Raw genomic sequence first — 22,407 nt, 5'->3', positions numbered from 1 at the left:
AAATATCTTATTATTTATAATTTTATATTGATTATATGTTGAAAATATAATTCTGTTGATATGTTGGGTTAGAGGAAACATATTGTTAAAAATAATTTCACCTGTTTCTTTTTCTTCCTTTTATGTGTCTATCAGAACATTTTAAATTGCATATATGCTTCCTGTTTGTAGCTTGCATTATATTTCTATTGGACAGCATTGGTCTAGGCATTTTCTTCAGGTGCTAGTGTTACATGTATTGTGTTTAGTAATTATTTGCATTTTTCCTTACATACAAGTTTTTTACCTGAATGTTTGGCCCACTTGCCTCTCTTCCCCAACCCCTCTACCAGGGCTTGTTTTGTTTGTAGGCTCTTAGTTCTTGAGACAAGAATGGATTTTGCTGGTTTAATTTTTCCCCTTTTAGGGCTGACAGTTGTTGAGATGAGGTGTTTTTTGTTTGTTTCTTGAAGTAGGGTGAAATGTGAAATGTAGGGATGTCAACAATGGTGAGAAGGAACTGAGCAATTTTCACTACTGAGACCAATGTGACATTGAAAGTGCTGCTGACTTCTGGGTAACTGCGGGACCTGAGTACTCTGTGAAGATCTGTTGGAGCTGGAGGATCTAGGAGCCAGTCCTAAATCAGAGGAGAGTTGGAAGCTCAGCATATTGCTTTATATGCATTATATTAATGTACATGAAAATTGCTTAATTGTTTATTTTCTGTATTTCCCCTTCACTAGAATATAAACTCCTTAAGCAAGAGACTTTATCTTTTTTTAATTATTTTATTTTTTTAAATATTTTTAAATCATGTTTATTCTATCACAGTTGTCTCAATTTTTACCCCTTTACCTCCCTCCACCCAACACTCCTCCCCACAACTCCCAGAGTCAATTCCCACTCTGTTGTCCATGTCCATGGGTCATTCATACATGTTCTCTGAGTCCCTTCCCCTTCTTTCCACCATTGTCCTCTTTCCCGACCCCTCTGATCACTTTCAGTTTGCTCTACGTTTCCATGCCTGTGATTTATTTTGTTTGTTAGTTTATTTTGCTGAACAGATTCCACTTATAGGTGAGATCATATGGTATTTGTCTTTCATCAACTGGCTTATTTCCCTCAGCATAATATTCTCCAGTTCCATCCCTATTGTCACAAAAGGTAGGAGATCCATCTTTCTTTTTCTTCCTTCCTTCCTTCCTTCCTTCCTTCCTTCCTTCCTTCCTTCCTTCCTTCCTTCCTTCCTTCCTTTCCTTCCTTCTTTCTTTCAATGCAGATTGATTTTATTTTTTTAAATATCAAGGTCAATTATAAAATATTAAAAAATTTAAAACCATTATAAAGTCTCAGCAATTAAAACAACATGACACCAGCACAGAAATAAATAAGTAGATCAATGAAATATAATGAGCATTCTAGAAACAAATATATATATGTCTAACAATGTAATAGATGATTAAATTGATATTTCAAATCCGTGGGGAAAATAAGGATTATTCAACATATAAGATGCATGGACCACTATTACTTGAAATAAAAATATAGAGCCCTACTTCGCACATGATATAAGAAATATTCAGGTGAGTTAAAAATCAATATGTAGAATCTAAGGAGTTTTAGGAAAAAATACAAAATAATATTTTTATTACCCTGGAGTAAAATTTTCAAACCCAGAAGCTATAAAGTAAAATATTGACAGTATGACCATTAAACATTTAAGATTATATAGTAATATATACATAAAAAATTAAAGGACAAGTAATAGAATGAGAAAGTATTTGTCATACATCTAAAAAAGAGTTAATAGTTTGTTTCGTTTTTTTTAGGGGAAAAAATTCTACAGACCTTTAATTGATAAATGGATAAAGAATACTAAAAAGTCATTTAAAGCTTTTTAAAAAAAATTAATAGAAATAGGCAAGAAATATGCAAAAATGGGTTTAATTTCAACAAATAATAAAGGAACAACTGAAATAACACATCATTGTCATGATCAGATTAATATGTATTAAAAAATATTGGTAATGTCAAGTATTGGCAACTGTGGAAAGAACTGAGTATTCATAGACTGTTTTTATTCATTTTAAAGCAGTCCTTTTAGAATGTCTTGCAAAGCTGTTTTGGTGGAGGCGTATTCTTTTAGGCTTTTTTTTTTTTTTTTTTTTTGGTCTGGGAAATTCCTTATTTTACCTTCCATTTTAATTGAGAGCCTTGTTAGGTAGATCAGTCTTTGTTGCAGACCTTTGCTTTTCATGGCTTGGAATATTTCTTGCTAGTCCCTTCTGGCTTTCAATGTTTCTGTTGAGAAGTCAGCTGCTAGCTGTATCAGAGCTCCCTTATATGTTACTACCTCTTTCTCCCTTGCTGCCTTTAGGATTTCTTGTTTGTCTTTGATATTTGCCATTTTCATGATGATGTGTCTTGGAGTGGGCCTCATTGGGTTCCTCTTGAATGGGACCCTTTGTGCTTCCAGGACTTGTGTGACTTTTTCTCTCCTCCAATTAGCAAAGTTTTCCATCATTACTTTTTCAAACAGGTTCTCTATCCTTTCCTCATCCTCTTCTCCTTCTGGTATCCCTATTATACAGATATTATTACCTTTCAGGTTGTCCTGCATTTCCCTCAATGCCTCTTCATTCTTTTTGAGTCTTTTTCCATTTTCTTGCTCTTTGTGAGTGCTTTTTTTCTACCTTGTCCTCCAGCTCGCTGATTTGATCCTCTGCTTCATCGAGCATGTTTTTGATTCCTTCTTCTGTGTTCTTCTTTTCAGAAACTGTATTCTTTATTTCCTCTTGTCTCTTATTGATAGTTTCTATGTCCTTTTTCATGCTGATATAATTTGTAGTAAGTTTCTCATAGTTTCCCTGCAGTTTTTTTGTAATTCTCTCGGAGCTCACTGAGCTCCTTGAGCTTCCTCGTAACTGTTGTTTGGAACTCAATATGTGATAGTTGACTTGCTTCTATTTCATTTAGTTCTCTTTCTGAGTATTCCTCCTTTCCCTTTGAGTGGGGGGTATTTCTTTGTCTTCCCATTATTTGTGAGACTTTTCTCTTTTGCTTCTGATTCTTAGGTTGATCTGTCTTGATTTCCTGACTGTGGTGTGAACTTCTATGGTAGGAGACAGATGTTTTTACTTTCTGGATCTGCCTCTGATGATGTCAGATGTTGTCCCTGTCTTACCTTAGGCAGTCTGTTCGAGACTTCCATGAATCTATTGTCTGTGCCTGTCTCCTTCAGCTGTTAATCTAGTCACTCTGCACTCAGCAGGCAGCTTAGACAGCACAGGGCGGGGTGGAATCCCACCTGGCGGTGGTGGGGGGCGGTCTATTGGGACCTCTGATACTGCTGCTGCTCAGGGGGAGTGGTCTCTGCCCAACCAAGATGGATGCCACATGGGGAATGAGTCAGCATCGAGTCCCGCTGGCTACTCTCTCAGTTCTCTCCCCAAAGCCTTCTTCCCCTGTCTCCACAGCAGTCTCTAGCCCACTCTGTCCCCGCCTTTGCCAGAGACCAGGGTAAGTGTCTGCAAATAAAAATTTATGCATTGACCCTTTAAATAGCTCTTTGTGTCTCCAGCCACCCATCTCTAGCAGAGAGCAACTCTGCAGTTTTTGGCAGCCATAATGAGAGTACTGATGCCATAATGTGGATCAACCTTTAAAATATGCTAAGTGAAAGAAGCTAGACACAAAAAGTTTCATATAGCTGGCTCTATGTACTTTCTGGGCTCTGGTACTGTAGGCTGGAGGTCCCTGCTTTTGGTTTAGACCCCAGTCTTCTCAGGGGTATCCAACTGACCCTTTCAGTATACTTCTGGTGCTGCCGCCCATGGGTGCTCTGCCTTCCTTCTTAAGTCTCTACCACACTCCTTACCAGTTATATTGCGTGTACTAAAGCTGATTCTTCTGTCTCAGAGGTTGTAAGGCTCCTCTCTCGCTATTGTTTAGTTGTTTGTTCCAGGTGATTTCTCCACAATTTAGTTGTAATTCCAGGTTGGTCCTGGGAGGAGGTCAGTGTGACTTCCACTCACTCCTCTGCCATCTAGATTTGATCTATCTTTCTTGTTTCTTGTAGTATTCCAGCTCATATCCCTGGCTCAGTGCCTGGCACTTAGTAAATGGTCATCACTACATATTGAATGAATAAACACTTCTGTGTTTTTAGTCCCTGAGTAATCTATGGCCTTTATATAAAAGACTTTTATTTTCTGTTTCTGTTGCTACTTGTATACCTAATGTTTGTGATGCTGTTTTATATTAATTATCTTCCTGTTTGGAATGCTTACAGATGGTGAGTGCTGATCTGTGTAGCAAAGGGCATTTCCCAGCAACTGGTGAAACCATTTAACCACAGGTACATATAACATATGCATCTTCACCCAGACTTCACACTAACCCAGACTTCAGTGTGAATTTGTTCACTTAGTCTATGTTAAGGTCGTTTTTTTAAGGGAAAATTTGTAAAGAAGAAAGATTTTGCTATTTCTTTGACTAGGAATTTTGTCTTTTAGTAAAACTGATAATACCATGGTTTCCTTCGTGATATCTAAGACCCAGATTCCTTTTATCTTTATGCTCAGCCATTCTTGGGAAATGTTTGATGTTCCATGGTCACATTATGGCTGATCCACCTACACCTTCAGGTGAAAGAAGGGCAGGTGTAAGGGGATAAATGTATATACTAGCTGAGTCATTATCCCCACACCCTTTTTTGGATTTTTTTATTTGATGAAATTCATGTGACATAAAATGAAACAGTTTAAAGTGAACAATTCATTGACACTTAGTGCATTTATAATCTTGAGCAGCTACTATCTTTATTAAGTTTCGAAACATTTTCATCACCACAAAAGAAAACCCAGTACTTATTAATTAAGCAATTGCTCCCCAACCTCCTCTTCTCCCAGACCTTGGCAACTCACAATTCTGTCGATGGATTTACCTACCCTAGATATTTTGTATAAATGGAATTGTACAATATGAAACTTTTTGTGTCTAGCTTCTTTCACTTAGCACACTTTAAAAGTTGATCCACATTATGGCATCAGTACTCTCATTATGGCTGAATAGTATTCTGTTTTGTGCCCATATCACAATTTATTCATTCAGCTTTCAATGGACATTTAGATCGTTTCCACATTTTGGCTGTTGTGAATAATGCTATTATGAACAAGAATAATGCTATTAAATACTTGTTTATGTACAAGTATTTAAACATCTTTTCTCAATTTTGGGTTGTGTATACCTAGGAGTTAAATTGTTGGGTCATATGATAATACTATGCTTATGTGCTATTTCTTTTTAAAGTAATGCCTCTCCCAGCTTTGTGTGCAATAATTACTGTAATTCTCTGGGGAGTAGACAGGGCATTGCAACCAAGATGTCTCTTTTGGATGTGAGAGTCAACAGAGACTACCAGGACTCTAGGGTTTGTGATCAGAGAGACTTTCCTGGCAACAACTACAGTGGACAGAATAATAGAAAGCATGAATGTGATGTAAGAATTTAAGAGTCCTGAATCCCCTTTCCTGAAAGAATTAGCTTTTCAGAATTGCCCTTTATATTCATTCCTGGGATTCAGACTCTAAGTCACAATATGGACTCCTCTTGGCCTTTTAGAGTGCTAATCTGGAACTGCGGCCTCTGGGCTCCAACTCTGTCACATAGCCAGGCTTTAAAGTCCAGGGTCAGAGTAGGCGAATGTCTTCATTTGCTTAAACATTTGCTGCCCTTCTGTGTGAACATGCTTGGAAGTGTACCTATATCCAGGCTGGTGGTGATGGCAGTTGTTAAGATCCAGAGGATGGATCCAGACCTGAATTGCCTTTCATAAGTATTTGCTCAGTATGAAGTCAATTTTAATCAGCCCTATTCCACCAGCTTTAAAAACGGGAGGCTGGCAGCTTCTCATTTCAGGGTAGTATCCTACCTGGGAGGTCTAAAGAACAATTCTAACTGTTCCAAAAGAATATTTCCCTGCCGTTATGTGCCTGTGTGCCGGTATAATATGTATGTAGGAGGGTGGAAAAAGGCAAGACAGGATGGGCCTTTATGTTTAGTGGGTGGGTGGAGAGGACCTGCTGTGCTGTGTGTGTCAGTCACATTTCACAGCTCTGACAAGCTGTAACTTCCAGTAAACTTGGTGATAATTTCTTTGCTGCTTTTCCCAGTGAGACTCACTAAGCAAAAAAAATTATGGCAGTGTTGTGGGCATCTATGTCCATGTATCCTGCATTAGTCTAGTTCTTTTGAAATGAACACAGTCTTTTCCATCCATCCCTCCCTTACCCCCAGCTGTTAGGGACAAAAACACTTACCAAGCAAAGAACTAACTGAAAGCTTGTGACAGTGACTATTTTGCTTCCTAAACTACTATTTATCAAGGAGTGCATTGGGCCACTTTGGGCATTCTTCAACATGTCCTCACAGTGTTCTGACTGACAGATCTTTGTGTTTCAGCACCTGTGTCGTCATACCACCCCCCAACCCCCAGAGTGTACTTGGTGATCCCTTTTTAAACTCGCCTTTCTCCAATAAGTGCTACTTCACCTCTGCCTTAGGTTCGCCCTTGGTTTTCTTCTTTTCTCTGTGCTGTGTCTTCTTCTCTATAGTCATCACTTCTGAAAAGAGCCCCTTCAGCTCACTTCTATGGTGAAGGATATGGATGTTTTTCTTTTGCTCCCCAACAGTTTGTATTTCTCCTCACCCTCCATCCATGTGATTCATTCAGCTGAGGATGATGCCAGTCAGAGTGATTGATTCAGATAATCCAGGCCAGACAATAGGAGTTTCTTCAGGATTTTTTTTGAAATGAGAAGAAAGCACTCTCTCTTCCTACTAGAGTTAAACTAACCCTGACTACTAGGTAACTAACCAGTATAACTGATAGCTGCTGGGCCCATTCTTTGTCATCATTTGAGGATAAGCTGCTCGGAAATGAATCCAACATGGCAGGCAGACACTAGAGATGGAGAGAGACAGATTTCCAACCATAACACCTGAGTGCCTGAATCCTGACACATTTGAAGCCAATTTTCCATTGCAATTATTTCTGTTATATGCATTAATATATTTTATTCTTAGGTCAATTTGACTTGGATTTCCATCCTTTGCAATTAAAAGTCTTGACTTAGACAATGCCTATCAGCCCACTGATACATCCATTTCATATTGACTCTGTCTTTCCCTCTGGGCCCTATTCAGTTGGCGATAGTGTCTCACCTATATCCTAAACCTCCTCAACTCTTCCCATGACCCTCATCAGTATTATAATCCCATACATACATGCATACAGGCTTTACAGTTTATCTAGGGTTTTTCAATTTCACTTGATTTTCACACAAATCTCTTAGGAAGGTAGAGGAGGCATTATAATCTTCTTTCTTCAGAAAACAAGTTGAGAGAAATTTATGATGATTTTCCAATATCTTATTTATAGTAACTGCTGGGATTCAAACCCAAGTTTCCTGACTGCTGATCTAGAAGAATTCTTTCTTTCATATTGCATTGCCTCCCCTGGGTAGAAACATGGCTCCAATGTAAATTCAGACTGTCCTCTCCCATGGAAACCTCCTTTTAATAAAACGTGTAGGCCCAATGGGACAGAAGGCTTCATATTTGTTTCTGTATCTCTTTCAGATTGGCTCTCATCCATTTTCCATCATTTGGATTCCATTTCATCTGTCCGTACCACCTGCCACAATTCTTTGTTACTGTAATAGGTTATTTCTCAAATATTTAACCTAGTATAAGAATATGCCTGGTTCTGAGTTATATTATGACCTGGCTTCCCATTGACTCTTTTAACTTTCCATCTTCTTTAAAATCCCAAAACCTCCCACAAGGCCCCTCAAATCATCTTTCATCCCTACATATCTTCCTGACCTACTTTTTATGCTCCATGCCTGGGCTGGTGCGTGTTGCAGCAAAGAGACTAATTCATGCACTAGTAGCCCTGCTGCTTGTTTTCATCCAGGCCCTTCCTCTAGATGGCTACAGTGGTTGCTTCTCTCCTTGATCTTTACCAATCTGTTCATAATCTTTCATGTCTGAGATCAGTTTGCTTTTACACAACTTCTATAGTAAACATTATTTGTTGTGTCGTCAGAATCCATTGCTCTTTCCTAATACTACCTGATTTTTGCCAACAGAAGTATGTGTGCTGCTGGAGAAGGTAACTCTATATAGTCATCTGTACATTGTTTCTGATTGAGTCAAGGGTAATTGTATTGTAGTATTAATTGAGACTATTCATAAATACTCCAGTTCTAGATACATAGTAGGAGTGTATTTCCTAGCCTGTTGATGTTAAGTATGGCCATGTGACTTGCTTTGGCCAATAAAATATGAACAGAGGTGACGCATGTCATTTCCAGGCAGAAGCCTTTAAGAGCCAGTGTATGATTCACCAGGTCCCTTTCCCCTTGCTGCAGTGATTGCTAAAGCATGTGCCAAGGTGAAGCCTCCATCAGCCTGGGTCCCTGAGTGATAATGATAGAGCTCCCCCTGCCGATTTCTACTGGCATGTAGTGAGCAAGAAATAAATTTTTGCTGTATGAAGCCGCTGAGACATGGGGCTTGGCTGTTACTGCGGTATAAGCAGGTCCTCCTCACTGATATAGTAATTGTATCCCCTAACCAGTGCATGGATTAGGAACCTAGCCTCAAGGAATACCTTGGTCAAGGGATTGAATGAGAAAAAATTTTGTGGCTGCTGGTACACTGAGAAGAGAGGTTTGCTGGGGCTTTGAGGAAAGAAGTTTCCTCACTTTTAAGAGAGCCACCAGAAGAGATGGACTCTTTCTTCTTCTGGACATTACATGTAAATGTAAAGCCTGGAATTAATAAGTCATTCTTGTTACCAGCCTGAGGATAAAGCCAGCTCACAGGGAGAGTAATACCAAAAGAATGACAAAGAAATGATGCCAAAGCTCTGATGAGTCATATCTAATTATTATACTACCTTTGGACTTTTTCAGTGGGAAAAGCCACTAAATCTCCTTTACTGTTTAAGACATTTGAGTTGGATTTTCCATTACATATCTCCAAAAGCAAACTAACAGTTTGTAACTTCCTTTCTAAGTTCTTATTTTTACTTCCCACTAATCAATCTAGTATCAGAGAAATAATAACTAATAATAGTGTTCACTTATAGAAGACTTACTATGTGTCTGGTACTATGCTAAGTGCTCTCCAGAAAGAGATTCTGATTCCATTTCAGTGTAGTAAATACATGTATGAGCTCCTTGAGAGCAGAAATCTTTTAGAATTTGTATTTGTTTTCCCCACAATAGTGATTTATGCAAAATAGGTGCTCAACAAATATTGATTAACTGAACAAATATAAATCAAGTCTCACAATCTTGAAAAATTAGAGATCAATGCAAGAGAGTATAAGCTGTTAGGTATTAAACTGAAGTTCCAAAAGGCATGTTATTAACAAATAGTAAAGACTGAGAAGGAAGGATGTTATTGTCTGAAGGTTGGGAGCAAAAGGTTTTTGGAGAAGGTCAGATTTGATCTTAAAAATAAAATGATCAAATAATATTGAAGAGTGAGAGAGTGGATTTCACATAGTGTTAAGGTGATAAGCAACGAGAAACATGATGCAATGAAGATCATTCAATAGAGGTGCTCGATAAGTGTTAGATTTTTTTCTTATGAAAAAAGATCCATTTTCTCTAGAATTTTTTTGATGTAGGCTTGATATAAAAGAAGTAGCCACTACCCTGACTATTTAGCTGTACACAGTAGGCAATCTCTTGCACACAGTAGGCAGTCAAAGATGTTTATAAAATTACAAAGACATTCTTCCATGCACGTCCCCAGAGAAAGAGGCTTCTAAGGGCTTGTCTGCCAAGAATTCTACTCCTTTTCTGGCTCTTTTAACCTAGTTCTTGGCACACAGTAGGTCCTTAGTTAATACCTGTTTGAATTGATTCAAATTATCTGGTTTTGGAAGAAGTATTTGCCTACTGAGCCTGGTTTCTCAGCAAATCAACACTTCATCATACCTCTGTCAGATCAGATTCTCAATAGGGTATCTTAACTACATGTTATTAAAATACCTAAATAGAAGCCCCATCTGTTTGAATAGACTGAGCCTGATGAATCAGCGAGAGAGGTGGGAGGCTGATCCAGCCAGACATGAACTGATCCGATGGGGAACAGGCAGCACTCTCCTTTTGCCACTGCAGAGTGCTCACAAGAGAACATACAGATTTATAAGAGAAAGCAGCATCAAACAGTTAGGAACACATGAGCGCTGAAGCAAGCCACAGGGCAGTGTCTGTGGGCTAATTATCAGAGGTCTGGCTGGGGCTCCTTGTCCCAGCTGTGGATCATTCTGAAGCATTTGTGGAAACAGGAGAAAGAAGAGTCTGGGGATTGCTCCTTTCATAATTCCTGCACCTCTGGAATCTAGATTTTGTTTTCACACAATTGTTAAAAAACACTTAAAAAGAATAGGGTTTATTTTGGAAACTGTCACTGGTGAAGTCACCAATGACCTAAAGACCTAAGATAAAATACAATGATGGAGAAATATTAAGGAAGCTGCATATGTTTCCCACCCCACCCTCTCCCTGCCAAGGATTCTGCACAGACATCCATCCCTGATGAGATGTCATCAAGTCTTCATTTCCAGATTGTCTTGGCTGCCAGAGTCCTAGTCACAGTCAACTTCTCAACTATCACATCTTCCTTTCCCTACCTCTCTGTAAATACCGTGGGTGTGGACTGCACTCTTTGATACTGCCATCAAAGAAGGAAAAAAGTTTTGGGGGTGTCGTTTTTCCCCACACCAAACACATGTTGAAAACTGTTCTTTCCTGTGCTCTACTCCTCCTGCTAGCAGTTAGCACACAAGGCCTTGCACATAATAGGTTCTCAGTAAATAGTCTGTTAAACTGAATCATGTCTCAGTTCTCCTGGTTAAGAAAAAAGTTTGATGTGCTTTCTTATCACACTGGTATGATTTTTCTTCTACTGTCCTATCAACTTGCCCGTCCATATGTGTCCTAAACCCAGCTCCCCAAACACATGCAAACATAGTCCCACTTGATCCCACCCAGGTGTTGCCATTGTTCCTATAGGGCTTTATTTAGGGTATTTTCTTTTTTAAATGAGAGGGGAACTGAGATGAGTATAAAAGTCAGAAGACCTGGATTCTGGTTCTAGCTGTGCCACTTTGAATATGAGGTAAGCTCAGATTCCTCATCTCTAAAATAATAGGAATAATATATGTCTGATTTACCTCTCAGGTTGGTGCAAGCGTCAGATGAGCTAATATATTTGAAAGCCCTTTGAGAACAGAAAAAGCATTATTGGGTGACTGTTCTTGTAAGTTCCTAACCCCTTCTTCCAAGTTAACATACCCAGTAAAGCACATGTAATATTATCAGGAAAGTCTTCCATAGTGAATTTCCCGCAGAAGGGGGCTCCTCCTCACCTCCCTCCCCAAGGAGAGGCTAACTGGCTGGCATCCTGGGCCTGAATGGGACACTTTTACTTTGATGAATTCACTGGGGACCAGGGTCAGGCCCTCAGCTTTGCAGCCTCAGAAATTTGATCTTGGCAGAGCCTCTGAGTTGATCAGGCTCAGGGATGCTGACTCATACTAACTCACAAGAGACTGATATATAGCCAGAGTGCCAGCTGATTGATCTAGAGTGGGAAACATTTGACCTGATCTGCCCCTTTTCTCCATATAGGCCAATTGTGAGAGAAGAGAGATTATCAGAAGGTCACACCGTTAGCAAGGGACTTTGACATGAGCAGGGTGGTTAGACAACTCAAAAGTTTAATAACATCAGGCTCTGCTCATTGGCTCTGCTATCTTCTCAACAGGAATCCATTCTCCAGATGGTCTAGATGTTTCTGGCACCCTGGCAGGGAACCTAGTTCCAGAAGCCTGTTTGCATGAGCCAGAATGTACCAAATGTACCCCTTTGCCCACATTTCCTTGGCTGACCAACCCTCTGCTGACCTACGCATTGCTCCTTGTATGTTTTAATTCTTCTCAGACCTCTTGCAGTATAATTGTGGTTCCCAAAGCCAGTTTGCTGCCACAAAAGCACCTGGGGGTAGGGGGAAGCTGTTATAAAAAAGTATAGACTTTTTTTTTTATTTTTTAGCTGTACTAAAAATTCTAATTTATCAGGTTTGTGGAAAGGTTTACGAATCTTAATGTTTACAGGGACCACATGTGACTCTGATCATTTGCCAGATCTGGGAACTGCTGATATAAAAGTTTTATTTGGCTAAGAATTATACTGTTGCTTTAAGATGACTTTGCATATTCTGATCTGATCCATTATGGATTGATTGTATACATCAACTCTCAGAACAAAATGTTATTTCCTAGTTCTTAAGGGCCAGTCACTCTTGCATCATTAAACCAACTTTCCTCCCTCCCTCCCTCCCTCCCTCTCTCTTTTCCTTCCTCCCCTCCCTCTTTCTTTCCATAAATATTTATAAATACCTAATGCATAAGAAAGCTTAATTAGAGATGGTTGTGTCAATCGACACTCCAAGTGCCAAAAGCAAGAGCTGCTTTTAGGTGTTAATAGACTTTGAGGATTAGGACACATAATCCTGGTGCTTTAAGGTCAGCCAATGAAACCAAGGCCTGACATTGAACAGTCTAGACTCAATTTCCCTGTGGTAAGTAACCCTGTGTCTTGGCATGCTTCCTGTGCTGATGTCCTCTAGGAAACAACCTTATGCTCACCACTGACTTTGATGGAAACTACATGCCCCCATTTCACTCATGGCAAAGAAAACAGATGTTTTTCCTCTCAAATGTGGTTCCCATCTCACTAGCATCTGTCAGTGTCTTACTTGCAGTAGAGCACCAGAATAAGGGAAATCAAGTGAAAATCTTATAAGGGGGGGGCAATGAGTGATGGGCATCTCAATATACTAGGCATTGTGCTTTCATAGTTGATATACCTTATGCATCACAAAAACTACTGATAGGGGTTAATAGCCCCATTTCCAGATAAAAAAGTGGTTATCTTGCTAAAAAGTTACTTGCAAGTATAAGTGGTAGAATTGGGATTTGAATCCAAGCCCATTCGGTTATAAGTTCTATGTTCTTTCCATGATCCCTTGCTGCTTAGTGAACAGGGGGTTTGGAAGTGGGTGTTTTGAGCATAAGATTAATTGTGATATGCATATGTATTTACAGATGATACTTAAGTTTTTCTATACAGAATTATACATTATATATATATATATCTTTTTATGTATTCTACAATGACAATTACTAGGTTTCTACATGTAAAATATACTGGCATTTCAACATGCATTTGGTTATACAGCTAATTGTGATTCCTTTCTGGGGATAAAAAAAGCCATAACTGTAGACAGAATTGGGAGTCAGGATACCTGGTTTATAGTCCTGGCTCTGCCATTCACTCACTGTGTGTCTTGGAAAGCTCGCTTTTCCTCCATGGGCCTCAATTTCTTCATCTGCAAAAAGAATCTAATTTAGATTTCTAGATTAGACTAGATCTCTAACATGCTACAATTCTGATGACAACTGTTATCATGTTTCTTAATTGTTTTAGATCAAAGCGTAGGAAATGAATGTTAGAAAAAAAGAATGTTGAATATATACGCAAGATAGATTATTTTAAAATAACTAATATATATTAATATTTATTGAGCATTTTATAGATGCTAGGGACTGTACTAATTAGTCTACAAACTTTTGATTCATTCTTATCACATTAAACCAATTTTTACTTGTCCATCTCTTAGGAACAAAGAAATAAGTAATTTGTTCAGGATCCAATGGCTGTTAGGTAGAGAAGCCACTACTAAAATTCAGGCCTGATTCTAGGGCCATCAGCTAAATATGGTCCTATCCTCTACTATCTTGCTTTATGCTTCCCACTTGGATGACTGTGTAGGACATTTCTTAAAGTTCCAGTTGAGATTACCTGACCTTGGAATATAAGGAAAAAGGAGCCCATATGAGCCCATGTAAGAGAATTTCCTAGAGACTATGATTATAATTATCTCCCTCAGGGAGGGGCAGCTGTAAAAGTCAGACTGAATATGCTCAGGTTCGCAGAATATTTTTTCATTTCACCTTTTAACAGTGGAAACATTATACTGGTCATCAGGCCCTGACAAAAAAGTTGTTACTTTTCCTTAGTTTTATTAGTTTGTTTTGTTTTTCCAACATTAGGCTTCTAAAAGGCCCCAATTCCCCTGACTAGATCTAAACAGCAAGAAATAAATCAATGAGGGAAAACTCTTTTTCTGTCTGGTACTGATCCCATGAAAGTGAAGGTAAAAGGGAGGAAGAGGAAGATAGTGAACTATCAAAGGGCTGAGTCTTGTAAATACTTGAGCATGCTGCTTTTGACATCCATCCTGTTCAAATGATGCCTTGATGTAATCTGTTGCCTGGCATCTTCCTGGACAGGGTAGCTAGGCTGAGCCATGGTCTAGGAGGAATTATAAACACATCATTAGCCCCTTCCAGCCCCACAGGATCAGACCACAAGAGTGTCGAACCTGGGAACCAGGGGTAGGAGAATAGGGAGGAAGGTGTGGGTAAGGTCACCACTTGTTTCTGTTTTCAGTACATCGAAAAGGTCTCTTTTTCTCCTTTGTGTGCCTTATATTCTGTGTTGTTCGGGTAGGTCAGAGAGAATTTTTTTAAAAGCTGTCAATAAATTGCTCAAACTAATTTAGAAGCCATTCTATACCTGCGCTTTCAATGATGGAAAAGTTTGCTTCACTCTTGCCATGCATGCATCAACAGGTTAAATGGCTATTTATTTACTTATTTATTTATTTACTAAACCTACAGGTGACACAAACCTGGAAAATATAGCTACCGAACTAAACCAAAATTCAAAATTGTATAGACATTCTGGAGTGTCTCATCTAACTTAATAAGATGAAATGTATCAGAAATAATTGCAGATTTCTATATTTAGGGTTAAAAAGAAAACCAGCTATTCAGGATAGAGGAGTTACCTGGACAGTGTTTGTTCATATGGAAGAATTGGGGGTTTTAATTAACTACAAGTTGAATATTTGCCAAAACTATAATATGTCTGCTGAAAAAAAAAATCTACCCTGTCTTTGACGGTATGAAGGGAAGTGGGATGGAGATCACAGGCAGCCCTGGTCATCAGTGGGCTGTGGTCAGACCACACTGAAGTAGTGGGTTCCGTGGTAGTACCACAATTCTTGGGGGATATTGACCAACTAGAGCAAGGTATATACTATGGTGCGAGTCAGGACATCAGAGTTAATTGATAGAAATAGTTACATTTAGCCTGGAGAAGAAAATTAATCAACAAAAGGAACACCATATAATTGTCTGTAAATATTTCAAAAGCTCTCATGTGACAGGCTGAATAAATTTGTCTTTCCCTGTCAAGATGTAGAGCTAGACCAAGAAATAAAAGTTCAGAAAGCCTAATTCAGTCCAGCATAAGAGCTGCTAAACAGCTAAGCCATTGTCCCAGAGAGAGGGAGCTCCCAGATTCTAGAAATTACTACGGCTAAGTCAGCCTTACAGTAGGCAGGGATAAGGTGAGAAGTGGGGAAGAATTACTTGTTTTATTTATACTCCCTAGTTCAGAGGAGCCACCGTTGTCTCTGCTTTTCCACAGTTAAATTCATTTCTCTGATTTCCCCTATTGTTTCCTATTTTTGCCTTAGACCTAGACTTGGGAGACACAAACATCAGCTGGAGGACCATGCCTAAGGGGTCAAAGCCTGTGACTTTCTGAGCAGGGAACATCAGTATGGGAAACCTGATCCTCTTAGGAATTTTTCCCACAGTGAAACTCAAGCTCTTGTACTCATCCATTTGCTTAGTAACAGAACGACTCACTTTGCTTTTTAAGCATATGTTAAGCAATTATTGTTTCTGCTGCAGAAATATTTTTATTATTTCATATATTGTACTTTTATTTCTTTGAGTTTCATATGGTAATTCCTAGGCACAGAACTTTGATAATATAATAATTTTAATAATAATTACATTTATTGTACAAAGGAAAAATAGATGAATGGAACGTTTTTGCTCTAAGGCTTTCAGCTGAAATAATGGGAAACTTATCCCTGCAAAGTACATCTGTGCAGCCCTGAAAGAGATTGATGACCATGCCCCAATCACCTCTTACCTTATGTCTATTCTGTTAAGAAAGGGAGGCAGTCTCATTCTTAAAATTCTTGTTCCAGGAGCTTAGGAGAATTATAGCGCATATTTCATTTTTTGGGAGAATCACAAGACAGGCTTCAAAATCTCTTGGAATAAAATAACGACAACAACAAATACTTTCATAGTGCCCACCATATGCCAGGCACTGTTTAAGCATTTTCATAATTTATTTAATCTTCACAAAACCCCTCTGATGGGTGTTATTATTATCTCCATTTTATATATGGAGAAAGTATGACATAGAGAAGTCATGTAACTTGCCCTGGGTCACAGAGTTCAGAGGATGGGGAGTCTGGGCTGGGGAGTTGAGCTCATGAGTTCTGGCTCCAGAACCTAGGCTCCTAACCACCATGCTTTATATACCACCATACCATGTACCCTCTCATTTTTAGAATACTGACTGCAATTGCTTAAGATAAATCCATGACTAAAGTTTCTAGTTTCAACATCTTATAATCTTTTTAAAACATGTGTACATTTTTCACTATAAAAATTATGGTGTAGTAGCTAAGAGTCCTGACTTTAATGTCACATAAACCTAGACTCAGATGCAGGCTACCCACTGATAAATTGCTTTATTTTTTTTAGTTTTCTTATATGTAAATCCATAGATTTGTAGATTAAGTGAGACAAAATATGCAGTGTGCTTAAGTGAGGTGACTGGCCCAGAGACAGTGCTCAGGAAGTGTTAGCATCTATTAATATGTATTATAATCAAAGAAAATGTGGGAGGACAAGGTAGAAATAAGAAAACACCAGTAGTTCCACCACCTGAGTTGATTTTAAGCTATTTTCATTTTTGTTTATTACCTGTGTGTAAGAGAAAGTAATGTTTACTTTTCTGTTGTTTATAATTCTGAGAGGAACTCCTTGTAGGCAGAATGTCCTCTTTTTGCAGAGTCATGATGGGTGGTGGGGATAAAATAGGGTGGTAAAAATTGGGGTGTATGTATGTGTGTGCAGAATTGCTCTGCATGATACGGAAAGGTGAATGAGAATGCCAAGGAGAGAAATGACTTAATCTCTGAATTAGGTTTTCTAGCAGTCAGTGTTTAAGACAGGGAAGGAAGCCATTGAGGGCCCCAGATGTTAGAATTAGAACTGTCCCAATCAAAATGGACTACCTTTGTGATGTCTTTCACACCAGCTCCCAATCTGTTGCCAGGAATGTAGACTCTCTGACAGCTGAGCCACAGGCATGCATGCAGAGAGCCATTTATCTAGCCCTCCATCCCCGCCACATCATTCTGCTCTGACTCATTCTTTTCAGGGGCAGCCAAAGTGGTCTCTTCCATGTGTTCCTATCTCACTTTGGGCTGAGCCAGCTTAAATCACATTAGTCAATTGTTCTGTGAATGCTTTAGCGGTAGGGAATGTGACCAGGAAGATTGTTTCCCTGAGGGCTTGAGTTAAAGACAGTACCAGGATCCAAGGAGAAAATACTTGACCAAGCTAATTTATAATGATAAACTAATGTCATTCAGTGACAGCCTAGGGAAGAATATTACTTACCACTAAAATCCAGGCACCAACGTTGCTATTTAGTAATTTACTTTTCTTATTTATATCCACTAGTTGGATGTATTAGATTGGTTTGAAAGTTATCACTTATCCATTAAGTAAATCTGGACTCTGAAGATTGCAGGTCCTGTGGGTTGCTAGAATCAGAACTCAAAGAGAAAAATTAATGGGTAAAAATATTAAAATGGAATAAGGACCTTATCTATTTCTATGGCTAACCTTTGGGTGGGGGGGGAATCATACAGTCAAAATCTTCTTCATTAGCCACCTATGGATAGATTTTCAGCTGGGTCTAATCAGCCATGATTATCCCTTGCTGGTACTATGGAGAACTAGTTACTCAGTTTGATAAAGTCTATTAGGAAGGGGAGACAAATCTTGAAATTTAAGGTAAAAACTGAGCACATCTTTGAGGGAAAATATTACACGTAAATATTCTACGAAGAAATATTACATGTAAATTTTCTGTTAAACAGTTATTAGAAGCTGGCCAGGACAACCCCTAGTAGGTGCACAAACTAAACTGAGGAGGAGATGGGAGTGAGAGGTGAGGCTTAGAAGGAGCAGCAGGTTGCCAGGCAGAGCCAGGCCGTTTCAGGGAATGCAGCTAGGAAAAAAGCAAAGGTAAGAGAAAAAGGGCCCTGCCCTGGGAATCTAGAGAGTAAAATCTAAAGATCCAAGGGGTGAGGTTCTGGCCTTGCGAAGGTACCAATGAAGGAGGGTAGGGTACATGGAGAGGCCTGGGAAATCCTAAGAAACTAAAAGATCCAGACTCAGAGGAATGACTAGTGAATCCAAAGAGGGCATTCTCTGAAAGCATTTCACGCTTGTTTGGATCTTGTATCAGTAATTTTTAACTTCCAGTAAAAAAAAATTCTAATAAAAGTGTGGCTTAAACATGACGGATCCATACTTTTCTCTCAAATAACATAAGGTGGGGAAATGGGTAGTCCAGAGCTGGCATGGCAGCATCACAACATTGTTGATGTCCACATCTTATCCTTTGAGGTGTCTACATCCTTAACCTGTAGTTTCCATCTTCAAGATTACCTCCTGCTCACAGTGGGTTTCTGCAGCTCCAGCCATCACGTCTACCACACAGGTGGGAGGAAGGAGGAAGAGGGAGAGCAAACATATTGAGGGAGCCAGTCCCCTTTAAAGAGCATTCCTTGTAATATGCCATCCTGATTTCTGCTTACATTTTTTCACCAAGTCTGTTTCACATGACCAATCCTAACTAAAAGAAAGGAGGCAGAAATATAGTTTTTAAGCTTAACATTGAGTTACCTTAAGTAAAATTAGAGTTCTCTTAATAAAGTAAAAGGGAATTATAGATATTAAATACTATATTTTTATATGTATAATGCACATTTTTTTGCCCAAAATTTTTAGGGAAAAATAAGGATATGTATTATACATGTGTAATACCTGAAATACCTTGTACCTGTTCTTGTGTTTTATAATTATTTGTTACATAAAATTTCTTGTACCATAATATGTTAAAAATAAATGTTATTTTTTTATAATAAAAAAGTATCTAAATAAAAATAAATACATAATTGAATTAAATGATTTTTTTTTCCTGAAAGGTTGGGCCAAAAACGTGGATGCACATTATACACGGCAAAATACAGTAAGCAAGTAGCAGTTTCTGCCATGACCCCGCAACCACAGAATGACAGAAAAGTAATTTGCAACACCCAGTTATGTGTTGGGTGAGGCTTTAGATATATTGGTGCTCCCTGGATGTGCTTTCACTGATTCTGAGGAAGAGCAAGACAGTTTTATAGCTAATGTATTTCAACAGTTGGTTTGAGCTGAGTCAGGTTAAGGACAGATAACAACGATATTAAAAAGGGATGCCTAGGAGAGCATCTATTTTGCATTTATTTTAAATTTTCTTTAAAAAAAAATAGAAGATTCTCTATTTTCCTTTTTTAAGAGGGAAGACATTTGGGCCAGGCTACTTAAAGTAAGGCATATGCCCAATGTGCAAAGTACGTCAAAAGGTCACAAAATGTGTTTAGGAAACAAACCAGCCAGTTTGAGGTTGCCCTTGAATAAGCATATTATGTGTCTGTTATATTGAGCCCATAGGGTGAACTATAGTGAGCTGGCTAAGGCCCTAGGAGGAAAAATAAGAGAGCTGCCCTGGGAAAGTTACTGAAGAGTGGGTAACAAACCAGGTGGCCTGCGGGAAGGGGGCCTGGCTTCTAGGTCTTTTACCACTCCTGCCTTTAACTACCTGCAGGATCTTAGGAAAATTAACCCACTTTTTACTGGTTTTCTTAACTATAAGATGAGAGAATAGGAACAAAATAATCATTAAAATTCTTTGCAATCCTAAACAGTTTTATTTTCTGTGATTGTTGAACCCAGAAAAAAAACTATGAAATATGGATACGGGACGGGTAAGTGTATGGAGGAATGAAATTGGCCTAATATGTGAAGAGGTTTAGTCAAGAGTAAAAAAACTTGGAAGAGGAACATGAAGAATAGAAGCCATTTGAGAGTTATTTTAGGTACATGGTAGCACTTTGGGTTGGGGTATTTCACCTACCCCACTGGTGAACTAAACATGCTGACTGCAATTCTAACATCAGGAGGACATCCTCATGTGCATTGGGTTGCAGCCACCTAATTAAAATTTCTGAAAAAAGGAATTACTTTTATAACTACCCAAGTCAATGAAATGGACTAATTCCCCTAGAAAGGTTTTAAATCAATTATTTTTATTTTTATTATTTTATTTTTTAAATTATGTTTATTCTATTACAGTTGTGTCCATTTTTCCCCCCTTGTCCTCCTCTATCCATCCCACTCTGCCCCCTGCTCCCACAGTCAATTCCCACTCTGTGGTCCATGTCCATGGGCCATTCATACATGTTCTTTGTCTAGTCCCTTCTACTTCTTTCCACCATTGTCTTCCTTCCTCATCCCCTCTGGTCACTTTCAGTATGCTCCATGTTTCTATACTTGTGGTTTATTTTGTTTGTTAGTTTATTTTGTTGAGTAGATTCCATGTATAGGTGAGATCATATGGTAATTGTCTCTCACCCTTCTAACCCTGAAGTAAAATATTCAAACCCAGAATCTATAGAGTAAAATATTGACAATATAACTATATTAAACATTTAAGACTATACAGTAATAGACATATTAAAAAGTTAAAGGACAAGTAATAGAATAGGAAAATATTTGCAACACATCTAAAAAAGGTTAATAGTTTTGTTTTTTTTTAGGGAAAAATTTCTACAAACCTTTGATCAAAAAATGGATAAAGAATACCAAAAAGTCATTTAAAGCTTTTTAAAAATAATAGAAATAGGCAAAAATATACAAAAACAACAGGTTTAGTTTCAACAAATAATAAAATAACAATTGAAATAACACATCATTGTCACAATCAGATTAATAAATATTAAAAATATTGGTAATATCAAATATTGGTGACTGAGAAAGGAACTGGGTATTCATCAACACTTTTTTTTCATCTTCTTAAAGCATATATTGCGAAGCTGGTTTGGTAGAGGTGTATTCTTTTACCTGTTGTTTCTCTGGCAAACTCCTTATTTTGCTTTCCATTTTAACTGAGAGCCTTGCTGGGTAGAGCAGTCTTGGTTGCAGGCCTTTTTTTTTCATTACTTAGAATATTTCTTGCCATTCCCTTGTGGCTAGTAGTGTTTCGGTTTAGAAGTCAGCTGCTAGGGATACTGGAGCCCCCTTGTATGTTACTAGCTGTTTCTCCCTTGCTGCCTTTAGGATTCTTTGATATTTGCCATTTTCATTATGATGTGTCTTGGAGTGGGCCTCACTGAATTCTTCTTGGATGGGACCCTCTGTGCTTCTTGGACTTGTATGATTTTTTTCTCTTCTCCAGTTAGGGAAGTTTTCCATCATTACTTTTTCAAACAGGTTCTCTATCCCTTCCTCAACCTCTTCTCCTTCTGGTATCCCTACTATACGAATATTATTACGTTTGAGGTTGTCCTGCATTTTCCTTAATGCCTCTTAATTCTTCTTGAGTCTTTTTTTTTTTTTTCATTTTCTTGCTCTTTCTGGGAGCTTTTTTCTACCTTGCCCTCCAGCTCGCTGACTCAGTCCTCTGCTTCATCTAGCCTGCTTTTGATTCCTTCTACTGTGCTCTTCAATTCAGAAATTGTATTTTTCATTTCTTCTTGTCTCTCATTGATAGTTTCTAATTCCTTTTTCATGCTGATATAGTTTTGCAATATGTTCCTCATAGTTTCCCTGCAGTTTTTTGTAATTGTCTCTGAGCTCACTGAGCTCATTGAGCTTCTTTAGAAACAATGTTTTGAACTCAATATCTGATAGTTTACTTGACCTGATTTCATTTATTTCTCTTTCTGGGGATTCCTCCTTTCCCTTCATTTGGGAGTGTTTCTTTGTCTTCCCATTATTTGTGAGACTCTTCTTTTTTGCTTCTGCTTCTTAAGTTGATCTGTCTTGATTTCCTGGCTTTGTGGTGTGAACTTCTGTGGTAGGAGGCCACTGTTTTTCCTTTCTGGATCTGCCTCTAATGATGTCAGATGCTGACCCTGTCTTACCTTAGGCAGACTGTTCGAGACTTCCAGGAATCTACTGTCTGTGGCTGTCTTCTTCAGATGTTTATCTGGTTACCCTGCACTCAGCAGTCAGGTTTAGGCACCACAGGGTGGGGCAGAGTCCCTCCTGGGGGGGCTGAG

Source organism: Pteronotus mesoamericanus, unplaced genomic scaffold (genome assembly GCF_021234165.1).
Source record: "Pteronotus mesoamericanus isolate MK-2021 breed Mesoamerican mustached bat unplaced genomic scaffold, CSHL_Meso_final contig_27, whole genome shotgun sequence".
NCBI classification, from domain to species: Eukaryota; Metazoa; Chordata; class Mammalia; order Chiroptera; family Mormoopidae; genus Pteronotus; species Pteronotus mesoamericanus.
Note: the sequence above shows the minus strand (reverse complement) of the source record.